Source organism: Schistocerca nitens, chromosome 1, assembly GCF_023898315.1.
Source record: "Schistocerca nitens isolate TAMUIC-IGC-003100 chromosome 1, iqSchNite1.1, whole genome shotgun sequence".
NCBI classification, from domain to species: domain Eukaryota; kingdom Metazoa; phylum Arthropoda; class Insecta; order Orthoptera; family Acrididae; genus Schistocerca; species Schistocerca nitens.
This window is the reverse complement of record NC_064614.1, coordinates 533,822,481-533,840,748: the sequence shown is the minus strand read 5'-3', so window position 1 is coordinate 533,840,748 and position 18,268 is coordinate 533,822,481.

The window sequence follows — 18,268 nt, the reverse complement described above, 5'->3', positions numbered from 1 at the left end:
TATTACGGAAATGCTTCAGGAACTCAAGTGGGACACTACAGGGTAGTCGATGTTCTTTACGGGGAGAACTGCTGAGAACATTTAGAGAGCCGGCAACTGAGGCTGACTGCAGAACGATTCTGCTGTCGCCAACGTACATTTCGAGTAAGGTCCCTGTTGAAAATATTAGAGAGATTAGGGCTCGTACGGAGGTATGTAGGTAGTCATTTCTTCCTCGCTCCGTTTGGGAGTGGATCGGGAAAGGAAATAACTAATAGTCGTACGGGGTACCCTCCATCACGCACGATACGGTGGCATGCGGAATGTGTAGGTAGATGTAGATATTTCTTATTTTTTCCCAAAAGACATCTTATAAATTTAGTACTTTATTTCCGAATAGAAGCTCTTCGTGTTCAGTGCTCGAATAGTCTGCTTTTCACATTCTATTCTTTGTTTACTGCACAGGTTTTTTAATGCACGTCCCAGAACCAAGATAATTATATCTCGGTACCGCAGAATGTGCCCCGCTATCCTTTAAATTTTTCGTCTTTTTCTCCGGCAGCTGTGGCCGAGGGGTTCCCGGCGCTTCAGTCCGGAACCGCGCTGCTGTTACTGTCGCAGGTTCGAGTCCTGCCTCGGTCATGGATGTGTATGATGTCCTTAGGTTAGTTAGGTTTAAGAAGTTCTAAGTCGAGGGGAGTGATGACATCAGATGTTAAGTCCCGTAGTGCTTAGAGCCATTTGAACCATCGTCTTTTTCCACTCTCTCTTCATTTCGTACAGCTGCTTCCCATTTATATCTTGATGTCCATATGATTGAGTTACTTTAATAACTCATTAAATGCAGTGGTAGAAAGTCAAATAGAAACGAATTAAAATTATAAAATTAAAAAACTGTGCCGCGTTAAGCAGCATTCTGTCTTCTCTAGCCAGGTAACTGTGTGCATTGAGATAGAGAGCGTAGAGCCGTACAGTTAATGCTGTGTGGCGAAAGACACGAATGGCCGTCATAACAGACCAAATTATAACTGGCACGGAGTAGCTGCATTATTAATACACTATAGACGTAACGGGAACAGACGTTACTTCAGTACTATCCTAATCTCTTTGGAAGGATAATAAAGACTTTTTGACTGAAGACGTAAGTTATGCGTGACGGTGACTGGTCAACAGCAATGAAAATCACATCGAAGATAAACAAAGGAAAAAAGCTACATCATCGCACACGTCACAATAGATCTAAGCGCCGTGCACTGTAGAGTTGTTTTCGGATAACATCGTATAAATATCGTTGTAACTAAGACAGTGAAAGCTACAATTTGTCAAGGGAAATTCAACTGACGGTGGTATGTTCCTATACCGCGGCGAAAGAACGTCTTTCCTGATGTAAATGTAGAAGATTACACGCGATAATAAAGAGTTGAGAATGAGTCCGCCTTTTTGCAATTACATAATTACTGTTTTCCTTTATCACACACAGTTGTGGCATCCTCAGCGGGATTTTCTTTTTACTGTTTTTTTTTAACATTGTGTGTGTTTTGTGGCTGTCAACAGAAATCAGGCACATGATGCACACTATGTAAAATAAATGAAAAATAAAAGGCCCACCGAGGATGCCGCAGCTGTAGTGAAACATGTTTGAGTGTTAAAGAAAAACAATAATTCCGAACGTGCAAGAAAGGCTGATCCAAGCTTAGCTCATTATTATTTTCTGCAAGTACAGTGACTGAGCTCAGAAACCCAGTATGATAATTACACGCGATGCGACGCAATTGTGTTTCTATAAAAGCTTCGTTGTCTCAATGCACTGTATTTCTGTTTTCCTTCTACCTCCGCTTGTAGATGAAACTGAGACATACCACGCAGAAGATTCCTTGTCAGCCATAGGATAACACGGTCAACGACACGGAAGCAGAAGCTGCAGGCGCCGGCATTCTCGACTTCCGTACCGTGATCGCAGCTCCACTCGTGTAATTAATAGCGCACCGTTCGTCATGCACTCGTTTCACAGCGAGCGCACCAATGGCCTCCTACGCTTTCAAGTTAGGTGAGGGAACGTGGTTCGGAGCGTCGTCGGCCTGATGCTAATGAGGTATCGCATAGATCAAGTGGCTGACTCCCGCGCCTGTTGCGCTGTACTGCGTACAAGTACAAGCCCTCGGCAAGTCCGAGCGGGGTGGCGAGTGCAGTGTGAAAAGCACCAGCACGGCTGCTGCCATAACTCCGGGTGTCCCACCGTCTAGTTAATTCAGCTTGCATCTCTGAGGTCTTGTACTCTGCTTACGACCAGGGAACTGCTCTCCAGTGATCACCACACTGGGATAATGTATGGAACTGGTATCAAAACTGGATACCAAGTAATGGAGGCAAATAATTTTCATGCCGGGCCACAAACTGTCGAGTACACGTCGTGCGTCAAACAGTTGAGCACGTGAGGCTGTAGCACACTCGTTTCTCGTGTTCCTGACAAACGCGTAAATTATTCCGACACGGAAATGGCACTGCTATGTCTTGTACACATTTTTTCCAGTGGATTGGATTCCCGTTCAGTGCTGAATATACAAGTGTAACATGTGCAGGTGACTCTACAAAAACTTTCTTGGCTATCCGGCGTCCTCTTGTTTGTACGTGCGGACCGACTGTACTTCACATATCGTCTTGTTGTAGCTAGTGCTTTCGCGTTTGATAGCAGTTCTCAGCTTCATTTAGACAGTCTCTTGTTGGATATATGCCTCAGCGAGGTTGCACAATGATTAATGGCGTAGGCGTGTTCAGGCAGAGGGGTGTTGGTTCCTCGACTGGCTACCTCCATTGTTACACGAGAACGCCTCATATAGACAATGACTAAGTCACTCTCCACAGTTCTGATACAATAATGTAGATTCTGTGGATACTGCAAATGTACGCTTAATTTATTCACACAGTGGTTTCTCGTGCGTACAGAAGTATAAGACAGCGAACTGATAATACTGGTAACGCGTCACATGAAAAGATGGAAAACACTGAAATGGCTTTCAGGGTAGCAGCAGTGGCTACATTAAAAATGTGAATGTCGCATAGCACTGACGGCTGGGTCCAGACTCCTGGCGGAAAGGGTGTTGTATCTCCAAGCAAATTGGAACTTTTTTTTGCAGATATGTGGAAAATGTGTCTTATGTATCTTTGTGTAGCGTTATCTTTGTGTTGCATGATTATGATGAGAGAAGGCGAAACCTGGTCCGTCGCCTAGCATACTCCTAGCATACTCGCCGAACTTAAGGTCCCCATCCCTCACCATCAACAGTATCCATACGCCCCCACGTCATGTGACAATGCGGAGAAGTTTATAATTTAATCCAGGACGTTGGCGCCAAGACTGGTGATCAGAAACTTTATGCCAACAACTCCCCTCCCCTCACCGGCCACATACTGGCAACAAAAATTTCATCCTCAGCGAGATTCGAGGTTCGAACCGGCGTGTTTCCACGTCGATCACCAACGCACAGGGATGCGTTAGCGACTTCGGCTATGGGGACGGGTAGCGAGTATATTATTTAAACATTTACTTTTAATGATACTACAAGATACTCTTTTCTTTAGCATATAGGAATGACAGTTTAGGCTTTTCGAAGGCTGGTTTTGTTTCTGTTGGAGAAGAAAAGACAACATCTCTTTACTTCTGGGCAAATGCAAATCTTATTTACTGGCAATTAAATATGCTTTTTACATTGACTGGCGAAAAACTTAATTGGTACATAATTACAGTAAGTGGATTCCTCACTTACTGTGTTTTCTCCATCATTTAGCATCGTAAGTGTGGTTTCCAACATGGTTTCCGAAATATACAGTGCAAATAATTTGAACGCGTCTTTCACAGGCTGTTTCTGCGATAGTAAAAACGTTCGGGAATGATGGAGAAGGGCTAGTTGATCAATTTGACATAAACAACATTGTTTCGAGAGTCGAAAATTACAAAGACGAATGTGTTATGGGATAGCAGTAATCTTTTTCAATGCTGCAGGAATGAGAAATTGTATGGAAATGTTTTAGTTTTGACTCTTCTTGTTGTCTGGTTGTCCACTTTGTGCCAACAATTTATGACGATGGCTAGGAGAGAGATTCCTTGAGCTCACAGATTGCGAAATGGTCACAAAGAACTTTGTAATACGGGCAGCCACAGCATGTAACATTTATAATGAATGGAAGTAAAATGATCCATACGATAGCTGTAGCTGATGATTTCTTTATTGTCACAACCTATTTCGTTGCATTAAAACAGCACCCTCAGGTGAAAACAGTGTCACATTAGCACACCATGGCCCAACATTCGTAGTAAAAAATCAAATCGCTGAAGATGTAAGTGCATCTCATACCGCTGTTTTCACCTGTGGATGCTGTTTTCATGAAGAAATGAACAACTACACCTGCCTTATGCTGCGAGATAAATGTATGAAACTGTTTTTCTTTGTAAATTTCTCAACATTTACTGTTTTTATATGCTGCTGGCGCTACTACTGGCAGAACAAATATTTAGTAATGGTCTCAGCATAACCACGTGGAAATTCTCCCTTTGTAAACTCTAGCGTCGCAGTTACTTTGTTCGCTCTCAGTCCTGAGTGTTATTTCCTGTCAACACGACTGTGTACCAGCAATCTCGTTTAAGCAGAGGTAAGTAAGCGTATCGGGAAGCACCGGGGCTTCAGAGAGCGGTGAAGACGGACTCAGACAGATAGCTCGGTCCCCGGCGCCGTACGCAAACCACAGAACAGAGCGGGTAATCAAAAGCAAACGTCGCGCGAGAGGAGAGGAGAGACGCAATAGAGCGGGCGCTGTGGCGCCCCGGCCGGCCGCGGCGCAGCGGGGTAAATATTGTGACAAGTGCGCCGCCGGCCACGGCCGCAATCTCCGCCCGCCATAAAGGCGGCCATTCAGCTGCGCGCACACCGCCCGCCTTATTAAAGACGTATACAGCCGCGGACGCTCGTATACCGCCCAGGGCGCGCGTAGCGCAGCTTACCACAGCTCAGCACTACCCCGAGCCACCCACCCAGCTGCACCTCACGTCTTCCGGAACACTCTCATCAAAAGTACCCGCATAGACTAATATAATGCGGAAGTAACCACTACATGTAGGGAGAGGTGGACCTGCTTGTACACTGACGTAACAGTCATGGGATAGCAATAATCACGTATACAGATGGCGGTAGTATCCCGTACACATGGTATAAAAAGGGCTATACATCGGCGGATCTGTCATTGCCACTCAGGTGATTCATGTGAAAAGGTTTCCGACGCGATTATGGCCGCACGACTGCAATGAACAAAACGTGAACGCGGAATGGTAGTTGGAGCTACTCACATGGGACATTCCATTTAGGAAATCGTTAGGGAATTCAATATTCCAAGATCCACAGTGTCAAGAGCTTTCACGGGTTACCTCTCACCGTGGACAACGCAGTGGCCGACGGCCTTCACTTAACGACTGAGAGCAGCGGCGTTTGCGTAGAGTTGTCAGTGCTGACAGACAAGCAGCACTGCGTGAAATAACCGCAGACATCAAAGCTGGCGTACGACGAACCTATCCGTTAGGACAGTGCGGCGAAATTTGACGTTAATGGTCTGTGGCAGCAGGCGACTGATGGTAATGCCTTTTCTAAGAGAACGACATCGCCTGCAGCACTTCTCCAGAGCGTGTGACCATATCGGTTGGGCCGGCCTGTGTGGCCGAGCGGTTCTAGGCGCTTCAGTCTGGAACCGCGTGACCGCTACGGTCGCAGGTTCGAATCCTACCTCGGGCATGGATGTGTATGATGTCCTTAGGTTAGTTAGGTTTAAGTAGTTCTATGTTGTAGGGAACTGATGACCTCAGCAGTTAAGTCCCATAGAGCTCAAAGCCATTTGAACCATTTTTTTAACCATACCGGTTGGGCCCTAGACAACTCTCCTGGTCGGATGAGTTCCCATTTCAGTTGGTAAGAGTCGACAATAGGGCCCGAGTGTGACGCAGACCCCGGGAAGCCATGGACACAAGTTGTCAGCAAGGCCCTGTCCAAGCTGATGGTGGCTCCATAATGGTGTGGGCTGTGCTTACGTGGAATGGACTGGGTCCTCTGGTCAACTGAACCGATCGTTGACTGGAAATGGCTATGTCCGGCAACTTGTTCCCAAACAACGCTTGAATTTTTACGGATGACAATGCGTCATCTCGCTGGGCCATAACTGTTTGCGATTGGTTTGAAGAACATTCTGGACAATATGAGGGAATGATTTGGCCACTCGTATCGTCCGATACCAATCCGATCGAACATTTATTATGCATAATAGGCAAGTCAGTTCGTACACAAAATACTGTACCGGCAACACTTTCGCAGTTGTGGACAGCTATAGAGCCATCACGGCCCAATTTTTCTGCAGGCGATTTCCATCGGCTTGCTGAGTCCATGCCACACCTGCACTACGCCGGGCAGAAGGAGGTCCGACACGGCATTAGTAGGTATCCCATGACTTTTGCCACTTCAGTGTATAAAAGGTGGCGGTGACTATATTGTTCTGAAGCTGTAATAGCAGAATTGTCCCTTCGCATTTCGACCCCTGTCGAAGCTGAAGTGGTAGTAGGGCTCCCTAGTTATTGTATTTGACGCCGCTTCGGCAACTTGTACGTCGTTGTTATGAAGATGAGATGAAATGATTAGGGTATCACAGACAACCAGTCCCTGCTGGTCAAAATTTTCAAACCGTGTCTGGAATCGAATATGGGCTCCCAGGCTCTACGAGAACCAACGCTAAGCGTGAGACCAAGCGTTGCGGGTTTCAACCCTTAAACCTGCCCACGCCGACTGTTGATGACGTGACCGCGAATTGAATATATGCATCCGAACCAACACAATTTAATTTGATATTATTTGCTACAAATACGTACCACATGTGAACATCAACAACTCCATAAAAATGTGCTTCCATGAAACCTTATTACTGTGTGTGTGTCACACTTCTACCACACACAGCAGCTGATCGACAAAACACAAAAACCGTCAGTGTGTTGTCAGCACTGAGCAAGTTGGCAAAATTATTCCATCTCTACCGTTCCTTATTCCTGTGGCAGTCGTCGCCCGATCTTCTGCACGCCAAACCCCTCCCCACGCATCTCAGGGTTCGTCAAAAAATGAAGAAACTATAGCGGTACGCCCAAATTTATAAAAATGTCAAGTGGTACCCAGTGACAAAAAGTCAGGAAACCAGGGATGCAGTCAGTGGTAAGCGACCCGTTTAAGTGGGTTAAAGAGCGACGCCATTGAAAACTGATTGACTGGAAGCGACTGATTTTTGAGTGATGACTCACGCTACGGGGTGCGGCAATCTGATGGAAGGTTCAAAATCGCTCTGAGCACTATGAGACTTAACTTCTGAGGTCATCAGTCCCCTAGAACTTAGAACTACTTAAACCTAACTAAACTAAGGACATCACACACATCCATGCCTGAGGCAGGATTCGAACCTGCGACCATAGCGGTCGCGCGGTTCCAGACTGTAGCGCCTAGAACCGCTCGGCTACATCGGCCGGCAAGAGCAGTCGGTCAGTTCATACAAATTGACAGAGTACTGGATAAATGCAGTCCAAAAACAAGATTTCTTACGAGTCACCTGTCCGAATTGTGTTTGAATATTGCTCACATGTGTTGGATTCGTATGATACATGGGATAGTGAACGGATACATAGAAGGACAGCGCAAATGTTACAGGTTTCTTTGACACATAGGAGAGCGCCATGGAGATGCTGAAAAACAAAACTGGCAGAAGACTGAAGATAGACGCAAACTATTCTGAGGAAACCTCCTTACAGACTTTCAGAACTAGCTGTAAGTTATGATTTAAAAAAATATACTATTATAGTCCTATATATACTATTATAGTCCTATACTATTATAGTCCTATACTATTATAGTCCTATACTATTATAGTCCTATACTATTATAGTCCTTCTCCCGTATAGTTTCCGTAGGGATCACAAGAGTAGACTGATCACAGTGCGACACAGGCGCTCATCAATCATTCTTTCCCCCCTCCATATGTGAATGGAACGGGGAGAAGCCCTGATAACTTGTATAATGGGAAGTACCCTCTGCCATGCACTTAAAAGTGGTTTACATAGTATGGATGTAGATGTGGATGTAGATGCCTGTCTATGATATGTCGTTTGCGAGCTTGCAGGACGATTGCAACTTGCAGCTCATAATTGAAGGAAAGAAAGCACGCTTAGGGTTTTACGCCCCGACAACAAAGAGTTCATTAGAGAGGGGACACCATCTCGGACTGTGTGAAGGACCTACTGTAAAAGAGATGATAATATTGTATCAGGAAGGGCATGGCCGACAGTCACCAGATCAATGATGAGCAGAGGATCCTGCTATAAATAAACTGGTGTGATCGCTTTTATTTTACATTTCTGATTCCATAAATTAATGTCCCAAAATCAGTAAAAAGAGACAGGTTAGGTGTATGGGTACAATTTCCTTAGGGTAGATTGAAGAAGGAAATGAAAATAATGGTTTTATGTTCCATCGAGATCGAAGTCATTAGTGGTGGAGCACAAGCTGAGATTATGGGAAAGCCAGGAACAGATATGGGAAGTTCCCGTCCCCCTCTCCCCCCCCCCCCACAACTTCCATTTGTCTTAAGAGATCTAGGGCAACCACGATGGCCAGACAGGGATTTAAACCGCTTTCCTTTTGAATTCAAGTCCATTATGCTAGTCATTGCGCCATCGGTTCAATAACTGAAGGCAGAAAAGGAATTGGAAGCAAGAGGATGTCTTGGCTGAGAAGCGATAGACAGTTAACTGGACTACGTGATATTCAGTCTGAAGGGAATCCAATATTTGACATGCAATGGAAGAAGAAGGAGAAGAAGACGGGACTCGCTTCCTTTATACTGAATTACCTGATCTGGATTTAATTTCGTCCGATAGTTTCTAGTACATTAATCACGGAATGAGGAGCAGCCTTGGTTGCGAAATAATTTTTCCTGTAAGAAGAGTGGATGGTTCTCGTTCGGTGCAACTCATCAGCAGGCATTTATTCCTTGTATATTTCTAAAAGTTTCTTTACAATAAGGAGATCGGTGCGAGAAAGCGCGTTGAGAAATCGTTCTGAATTTTTTAATTTGTTTTTGTCTTGTCTCTTTCATTGTTGCTCGTCATGAAAATGGGAAACACTAGATTGGCAAATTGTCCTATCACTAGAAGAAGTGACAGGATCGTAGAACATGTATTAATATATCATGTGTATCACGATTTCCGTTGGCTGGAATGGTCCTGATGCATCAAGGAAAAGCCAATCATTTTGTACCAAAGTCTTAAATTTTCTGGAGCTCAATGCGTCAACGTTGCGACTTTAAGACCTTTTCAGGGATGCAGAATCCGGTGACAATATAACGCAATTTTTTAGTTTTATGGACGGCAGCCATGGTTTATAATGACCTGCAACGCGAAGTTCCCTGCGCGAAGAGTTATCTTGTTACGATGATCTACCTTTACGATCAAGGGCGCAAATTGTATCACTGTACCAAATTTTCGAAGACGGGTGTTGTGTTTTAGCCTGAGTAGTTTCATTATTCTGATGCTGTCGTGTTGTAGAAACTGGGATTACTAATTAGCCTGGCTAGAGGACACTCAGCAGCAGGTCCTATCGTCGACTGCAGTGTGAGGTAGGACCTAGTGTCTGAGTTGGGTAGCTACGTCTATTCTATTTCTTTGTGCTGATTAAAGTTCTGTTATGCTGTTATCCTTATAATTCTATACATTTACATGAGTTTACGTTATATCTTTATAGGTCTAGTACACTTCATTCATGCCAGAGTAGTAAACAATTTTTAAATAATATGCACGTTCAGTAGTATCAGCGTGTGTTGCTACGGAGCCGTTTGGGGTCAGGTTTTTCCGCCGCTGAAATGAGGGAGAGAAATGTGTGCAGTGAGAAGAGGTTGGGGTGCAACACTTCTGGGAAGAGGTATCTTTTACCGCTTTGCCGCCTGGCGCTATTCGCTGGGAAGTCCTCCACGAGAATCGTTGAGTTGTAAAGGCCCATCGACCGCAGAAAACCGTGTAACAGGAGTGTATTTTCTCGCCTAACTCTCACACGCCAGCAATAAAGTACGACTCATTGATTTACAAAGCAGAGGGGTATAAAAGCACTGTGGCCATCTTTCAGAAATAGCCCGGCGCCACTTTGCTGAGCAAGCTGGACTGCAGCTCTGGCTGACCCGACGCCTGCTGTGGGTCCCCGCTGGATACAGGGAGGCGCGTCTCGAGACCATTTACCCAACCTCTCGTACGAAATCTACACAAGGCAACGCCCAGTACAAAGCGCACTATGGGTATTAGTTTCTTGAAGTGGACGATGAAGTACAGAGCAGCGCGTTATATTACAAGCAGACTCTCACACTGTTCGCAAAAATGTGTAAACGTATCTGTATTTGGTGAGCAAGTGTTGTGAAGTAAGAAATTTGGAATTAGTTGATTTGGTCCCCTCGCAGTGGACAGTCATCTATCGAGAGGAGAAAAGAAAGCAGATTAGATCCTAGTTCTTCGGCGTTGCAATATACCATTTTTAAGAAAAAAATCCGTCCTACATGTTACTTCCTAGCAATATAGTGGAGCACCTGCTTGATGTAATGCAGCACACGTTTTCGCTGAATGAAATCTCTGACAATGGCACACCAGGGAAAGCGGAAACACACCTTGTACGACACTAGGGAGTGAGTCATTTAGTACACCCTGAAAATTTAAAAGAAACATTTTAGAACTTTTATACATCCATTCAAATCCTCTGCTAGCTCAGCTTCTTCTGCTTACAGCGATAGCCCTGAGAAGTAATTCTACTATTTTCAATAGCGAATGAAAACATAGTAGATAAATAAGGTAGCTCTATTCTTTTGAGACGTATACTTCAGAATATGAATTTTTTTTTTTCATAACTTCACACTTAAAAATTAGTTGTTGGTGGATGTGGCACAGTCACACTAACAAGTAAATGTTTACCCCATACCCTCGCCAGCGATGGAAAATTGTGGGGACATCACTGAAAAACAATGACGACAACATAATGGATAACGAAGCGAATATATGATATTTATTTCGCTAATTTATCATTTGTTTGACGCCTCTGATGTATAGTTAAGCCTCGTGAAGTCAGATGAATCGATTGCATGTATTACGTCTTTGCCTCACCCACTACTTCTGGTTCATGGCTCTGCATTGGAAGGTCGTTGTTTTACACAGCTTGACTCTTTTATTCCAAATGTAATACGTACTCTCTTGTTATTACTTAGGGTGCTAATCGGTACTTAAAATTAGCGTTGCTCTCCACACTCCCTGAATTGTTACGAAATGTACATCGACCTTTTCAGTACACTGAGAGCTCTTAAACATGAAGCATTAATGGCTGAAAAATTACCAATAATTGCTTGATCAGATGATTTGTCAGTGTTGCTATTGATGCTTGATATACATGTACTTTTCGTGACATCTCATCTGCCTACAGTTACCTTTATTCTTCAACATATCTCCTTCTCCACTTTACACAGACTTAAAACTTCTCCTTGTTTTAAGACAGCACAAATATTTCTTAATTCCTTCCATCATTCTTCTGGTCTCGGTGCAGCGTCCATGGCTCGTGAAGTGGATTGTACAGGAGCTTCTAAATGTTCTGTCACTGTGTAAGTTCTCTGAATAAATCAGGTATTGAACCACAGAAATCTTTATATTATAAATTAATGAGCTGTGTATCCTTTTAATACATCGAGTTCTCAAAAAGGAGTCCAAAGTACTGATAAGCTTTCTGTATAGCTAATTTTCCAAACGCCATTATTATTTTCACTCAAGTGACGCCCCAGCCCTAGTGGCCACTGATTCGATCATCTGACTACGTTCGGCCTCATTTCAATCAGGGTTCAAAAATGGTTCAAATGGCTCTGAGCACTATGGGACTCAACTGCTGTGGTCATAAGTCCCCTAGAACTTAGAACTACTTAAACCTAACTAACCTAAGGACAGCACACAACACCCAGCCATCACGAGGCAGAGAAAATCCCTGACCCCGCCGGGAATCGAACCCGGGAACCAGGGCGTGGGAAGCGAGAACGCTACCGCACGACCACGAGATGCGGGCTTTCAATCAGGGAAACGTATTCATGAACAGGCGTCACGTCTTACTGTTACCGTCATTAACTTTATTGGCGATGAAAACAGAAACAGAGGAACAGCACCGATTGTTCTGAAGGAACGTGCACGCGAGGTGCTCCTTAGGTAATCGATGGTGTGCAAATTACAGGAGGGGCTTGATTCTAAGTGGATTGTATTTCGAGAATATATCTTCTTCAGTAAGAAGCACTTACGGTACAAATAACTGGGCTGTTGGCAGCAGTTTGTGTGATACTGTGCAGTTCATGAGGAGGTACTGCCTTTACGAAATTATTTTTCCCGCAGAGTAGGACACAAAGGTTATGAGAAGAACTTACAGAAACACAGTCTACATTTAAAAAGTACCAGGTTAAAGCCGGCCGGTGTGGCCGAGCGGTTCTAGGCGCTTCAGTCTGGAACCGCGCTACCGCTACGGTCGCAGGTTCGAATCCTGCCCCGGGCATGGATGTGTGTGATGTCCTTAGGTTAGTTAGGTTTAAGTAGTTCTAAGTTCTAGGGGACTGATGACCTCAGATGTTAAGTCCCATAGTGCTCAGAGCCAATTGAACCATTTTTGAACCAGGTTAAACGAGTAAGTGTAAGTGTTTACGACAAGGCCGGCCGAAGTTGCCGTGCGGTTAAAGGCGCTGCAGTCTGGAACCGCAAGACCGCTACGGTCGCAGGTTCGAATCCTGCCTCGGGCATGGTTGTTTGTGATGTCCTTAGGTTAGTTAGGTTTAACTAGTTCTAAGTTCTAGGGGACTAATGACCTCAGCAGTTGAGTCCCATAGTGCTCAGAGCCATTTTTTGTTTACGACAAAACAAAACCGCACAGATCGAATACAACATTAAATTTTTATAAGTAGTGCTGACACACTCGTCCACCAGTGGATACTCAAAGCTGCGCCATTGCTGGGCTCGTCATCGCCTAAGATAAGACCATAAAAATCAACGAGGGACGATGTACGCGGAATTGCTTACGCGTTGCGAGTCTGTTCGTGACAATTCTTTTGTCGAACACCGTCACGGACAATGAAACATGGCTTCATCACTTCGAACCGGAAACAAAACGAGAATCCATAGATCTGGGACTCTGGAGGAGTTACGCTGTTTGATTTCCTTCCTCGTGGTGCAGCGATCAATTCTCAAGTGTATTGCGCTACCCTCCGGAAACTGAAGAAACGATTTTAGCGTGTTCGTCGACACAAAGTTGCAAACGAACTTCTCCATGCCAACGGAAGACCTGACACAAATCTGAGAACCCGAGAGGAGATCACAAAGTTTCATTGGACTGTTCTTCCTCATTCACCCTATAGCCACAATCTCGCACCTTCCGGCTCCCATCTGTTGCGCCCAATGAAGGAGGCACTTCACAGGAAAGAGCACGCGGACGATGGTGAGGTTATTGATGCAGCAAGATGTTGATTGCGAGATCGACCAGTAAGATAGTGTATGGCCACCGCAATGATCGGAGATAATGCTAAAAATACGGTTTTGAAGCTGAAAGAGTGGGGTATAATATGTTGTACTGGAATCCTGAATAAAACCGTAAACTGTATTTGCATTGAAACTTCCTGGCAGATTAAAACCGTGTACCGGACCGAGACTCGAACTCGGGATCTTTGCCTTTCGCGGCCAAGTGCTCTACCAACTGAACTACCCAAGCATGACTCACGACCCCTCCTCACAGCTTCACTTCTGCCAGTAACTCGTCTCCTATCTTCCAAACTTTACAGAAGCTCTCCTGCGAACCTTGCAGAACCAGATCCATGGATTGCCGTTTTGTTTCCGGTTCGAAGTGCTGAAGCCATGTTTCATCGTTCGTGACGGTGTTCGACAAAAAAATTGTCACGATCAGACTCGTAACGCGTAAGAAATTCCGCGTAGATCGTCCCTCGTTGATTTTTATTGTCTTCTCTTAGGCGATGAGGAGCCCAGCAATCGCGCAAGTTTGAGTATCCACTGGTGGACGAGTCTGCCAGTAAGAAAGAATATTGCGGAGACATAGCTTAGCCACAGCCTGGGGGATGTTTCCAGAATGAGATTTTCACTCTGCAGCGGAGTGTGCGCTGATATGAAACTTCCTGTGTGCCGGACCGAGACTCGAACTCGAGACCCTTGCCTTTCGCGGGCAAGTGAAGCTGTGAGGACGGGTCGTGAGTCGTGCTAGGGGAGCTCAGTTGGTAGAGCACTTGCCCGCAAAAGGCAAAGGTCCCGAGTTCGAGTCTCGGTCCGGCACACAGTTTTAATCTGCCAGGAAGTTTCATATCAGCGCACACTCCGCTGCAGAGTGAAAATCTCATTCTGCATTTGCATTACTTACTGTATGTCCTTTGTACTATCGTTTCTGTGGAACATCAGCCGACCGGTTTAACGTTCTACTTTGTATTAATCAAGTATTTCGCGAGCCAATCGCATATTTACGAAGATGTTCCGTGTGGTCCATTTTCGGTACGCAGTAGACGATGTCGTGCCGTGTCGAATATCTTTCGGAACTCTACCGATACACCTGCAGCTATAATCTGCAATATATCATGCATGTAAGAGTAAAGGAAACTGTATGCCAGCACATGTTGTTTTTCATTTATCCGTGCTAGTTCTTTTGAGAGGTTCTTGGAGCGAGCGGAAGTGAGCGAGCCTTCCCTGACAGCTACCACTGGCGGCGGGCGCACCTCCCTTCCTAGTCTCGAGTCGCGGGCAATTATTGACTTGCACGTAGAGCCGGCTGTGTGCCGGATCGGGAGTGCGCGCCTAAGTGGCGTCGCGACTCAACGCGGCGCTGCGCTGCCCTCGCGGTCAATATTAGCGCGCAGGGGGCAGGGGGCGCAGGGGGCAGGGCGCGGGCCCGCCGAGCTGTGTCGGCGGCGTGTCGCGCTACCGCCGGCCCGCCGCTCCGCAAAGCCGCGCAAACACCGCCGCTACCCCGCTGGCCGCGGCTTCTTTAATCAGCTTCGTCCTCTTGTTTGACGAGTTCCTCCTCGTTTTCTATTCCCCTTCCCAAAACGAGACTTGCGACTCGTGCTCGGAGAACCTGCTTGTTTATATACCCTTTTCAGATTGCACAGGAAAGGCTGTTGATTGCATAGAAACCAGGCAGCAGCTGTAAGAGACGAAGGACATGAAAGCGAAACAGTAGGGACGTGATTATAGACTAGCCGCAGTGCTATTCAACCCGTACATTCAGCCAGCTGCAAAGTAAACCGAGGAGAAATATGGAAAGGGAATTACAGTTTATGGGAAAGAAATGAAAGCATTTAGGTTTGCCGACAACATTGTAATTCGGTCTGAGACGCCAAAGGGCGTATAAGAGCAACTGGACGGAATGGACGGTGTCTTGAAAAGAGACTGTAAGGTAAATGTCAACAAAAGTGAATTATGGTACAGTAGTCGAATCAAATTGCCAACGGCCTTGCCGCAGTGGTAACACCGGTTCCCGTCAGATCACCGAAGTTAAGCGCTGTCGGGCTGGGTTAGCACTTGGATGGGTGCCGGCCGCGGTGGCCGTGCGGTTCTAGGCGCTCCAGTCCGGAGCCGCGCTGCTGCTACGGTCGCAGGTTCGAATCCTGCCTCGGGCATGGGTGTGTGTGATGTCCTTAGGTTAGTTAGGTTTAAGTAGTTCTAGGGGACTGATGACCACAGCAGTTGAGTCCCATAGTGCTCAGAGCCATTTGAACCATTTGAACTAGGATGGGTGACCATCCGGTCTGCCGAGCGCTGTTGGCAAGCGGGGTCCACTCAGCCCTTGTGAGGCAAACTGAGGAGCTACTTGATTCAGAAGTAGCGGCTCCGGTCTCGGAAACTGGCATACGGCAGGGAGAGCGGTGTGCTGACCACATGCATCTCCATATCCGCATCCAGTGACGCCTGTGGGCTGAGGATGACGCGGCGGCCGGTCGATACCTTTGGGCCTTTATGACCTGTTCGGGAGGAGTTTAGTTTCCTTAGTTGAATCAAATCAGGCAATGCTGAGAGACTTAGACTAGGAAATGACAGATTAAGAGTACAAGAGCTGTTCGGAAAGTCGGGTTCCGATCGGTCACGAAATGAAAACCGCAGTGAAAGTCAAAAATGTTTTATTCCCAACAGTTAGCCACACCTTCCAGCTACCTCTCTAAATAGTCGACACACCGACTTTGAATTTCCAGCACCCTCGCCACAGAAAGCAGCCGCCTGTGCTTTCCGCCAATTCTCTACACGGGTCTGTCTTTCGTTGTTTGATCTAGAATGTTGTCTTCGTAGCCGGTGGTTGATGTGAGCAGAGACGAACAACGGAGGGAGCCAATTAACGGCTGTATGGTCCGTGATCAAAGACTTCCCATCGAAAACACTGCAGGAGGGTCTTCACTGCCCCTGCAGAATGAGGCTGAAAATTGTCCTGAAGAAAGAAACGCATGACATTTATGTTATGTGGGTTGCATAGCTTCAGGCGAAACCTGTCACCAGGCCGTCATACCTGGAGGGAGTCACTATTTTCTAGGTATCTTTACGTGTTCACTATACGCTCAGAACTGAAAGAGCGACATGACGCGATGGGCAGCTGTACTAGAGACACTGCCCAACACATCTGTGAAAAAGCTTCGTCGGATATTCATAGTGGTTTCGATTTCGCGCCTAATCGGACCTTACTTTCCGAATACACCTCGTACTAAGGCAGTTTTCATATTTCGGCAACAAAAACACTGACGATGGCAGAAGATGGCACACTGGCAATAACAAGAAAACTGTGCCTGGAAAATAGAACCACGTTCTGTAGATTATAAGAAGAGGTGTGTCAAAGTCTTATTCTGAAGCTTTTTGCTGGAGGCTAGCCTTGAACAGAAGTGGAACGTGGACGTATACAGTTCGGACAAGAAAAGAATAGAAGATCTCGAAATGTGATGCTACAGAATAAAGTTGAAGATAGATCGAATAATCAATGAGAAAGTATTGAATAGAATAGTGGAGGAAAAAGAAATGTCATTATTTAACTAAAAGAAGGGATACATTGACAGGACATATCCTGATGCGTCAAGGAACCGACAATTTGGCAATTAAACAAGGTTTGAAGGTTAACAGATGTCGAGGGACAACAAGGCTTCGATACAGTAAGCTGGTTCAGAAGGATGTAGGTTGCAGTAGTTACGCAGTGGCGAAGAGGGTAGCACAGGACAGACCAGCGTAGAGGGCTGCATGAAACCAGTCGTCGAACTGTGGACCACCACTAACTAACTGTGAACTCTTGGCAGAGAGTACTTTTTAACGTATCATGAACTTCAGTCTCTTCCCGTTTCGTTCTCGGAGAGCTAGAAGTTGTCTGTCGTATCGTGTCGCGAACCATGTAGCGTGTCTAAACCTAGATAACCGCTAAGTCTACCCTGGCCCGGAAACGAAAGTTATAAGCGAAATCGTTCTGATACCTCCGATAGTGGAACACATGTGCCGCTACTATCGTTACTAAGACTGCAGGGTATGCGGACTCTAAACCGTATATATTAGGAGGTGCAAACATTTGTTCATCTTCCATGCTGTGAAACACATCTCTTCTACAGATCAAATGCCCATACTTCTTAAGTATGTATTTTAGAGCTCTTATTTACTGGACTTTTCTTCCTAGATTTGTTTCACATATAAGGGTATATCATGAACGCCGTGTTCACTAGAATTTTTTTCTTGTTTTGATTTGTAGTGCCACCTCTGAAAGTTTCATGTCTACAGTCTTAGGAACAACATTATATATTCATATATTCCACTGTCAGAGATCTCAGAACGATTTTCGCTTATAACTCTGAGTTGGTCTTTTCCGGATTAGAGTGCCTTACCTCATATTGGTACATAACGGAATCACTCAGTGGAAGGAGACAGGGAGTATTGTGCTATCAGCAGACAAGCAGTGACATCATAATGGTTCGAACAGGAGAAGCCAGTGAATAACGAACGCAAAGGTGATATTTCAATCCTTCTAAAACAGTCCAGCTGGTGTGTGGCTATGAAGCGGAAACGCGAAGGAACAACAGCTAAAGCGAGACCAGGCAGACCTCATGTAGTGACGGACAGGAACCGTCCTGTTTTACGGAGGGTGGTTGAAAACGATCGCATGAAATCTGTGGAACGAATAACTCGTGAGTTCTGAAGTGCTATGAGCAGTCCAACTATCGC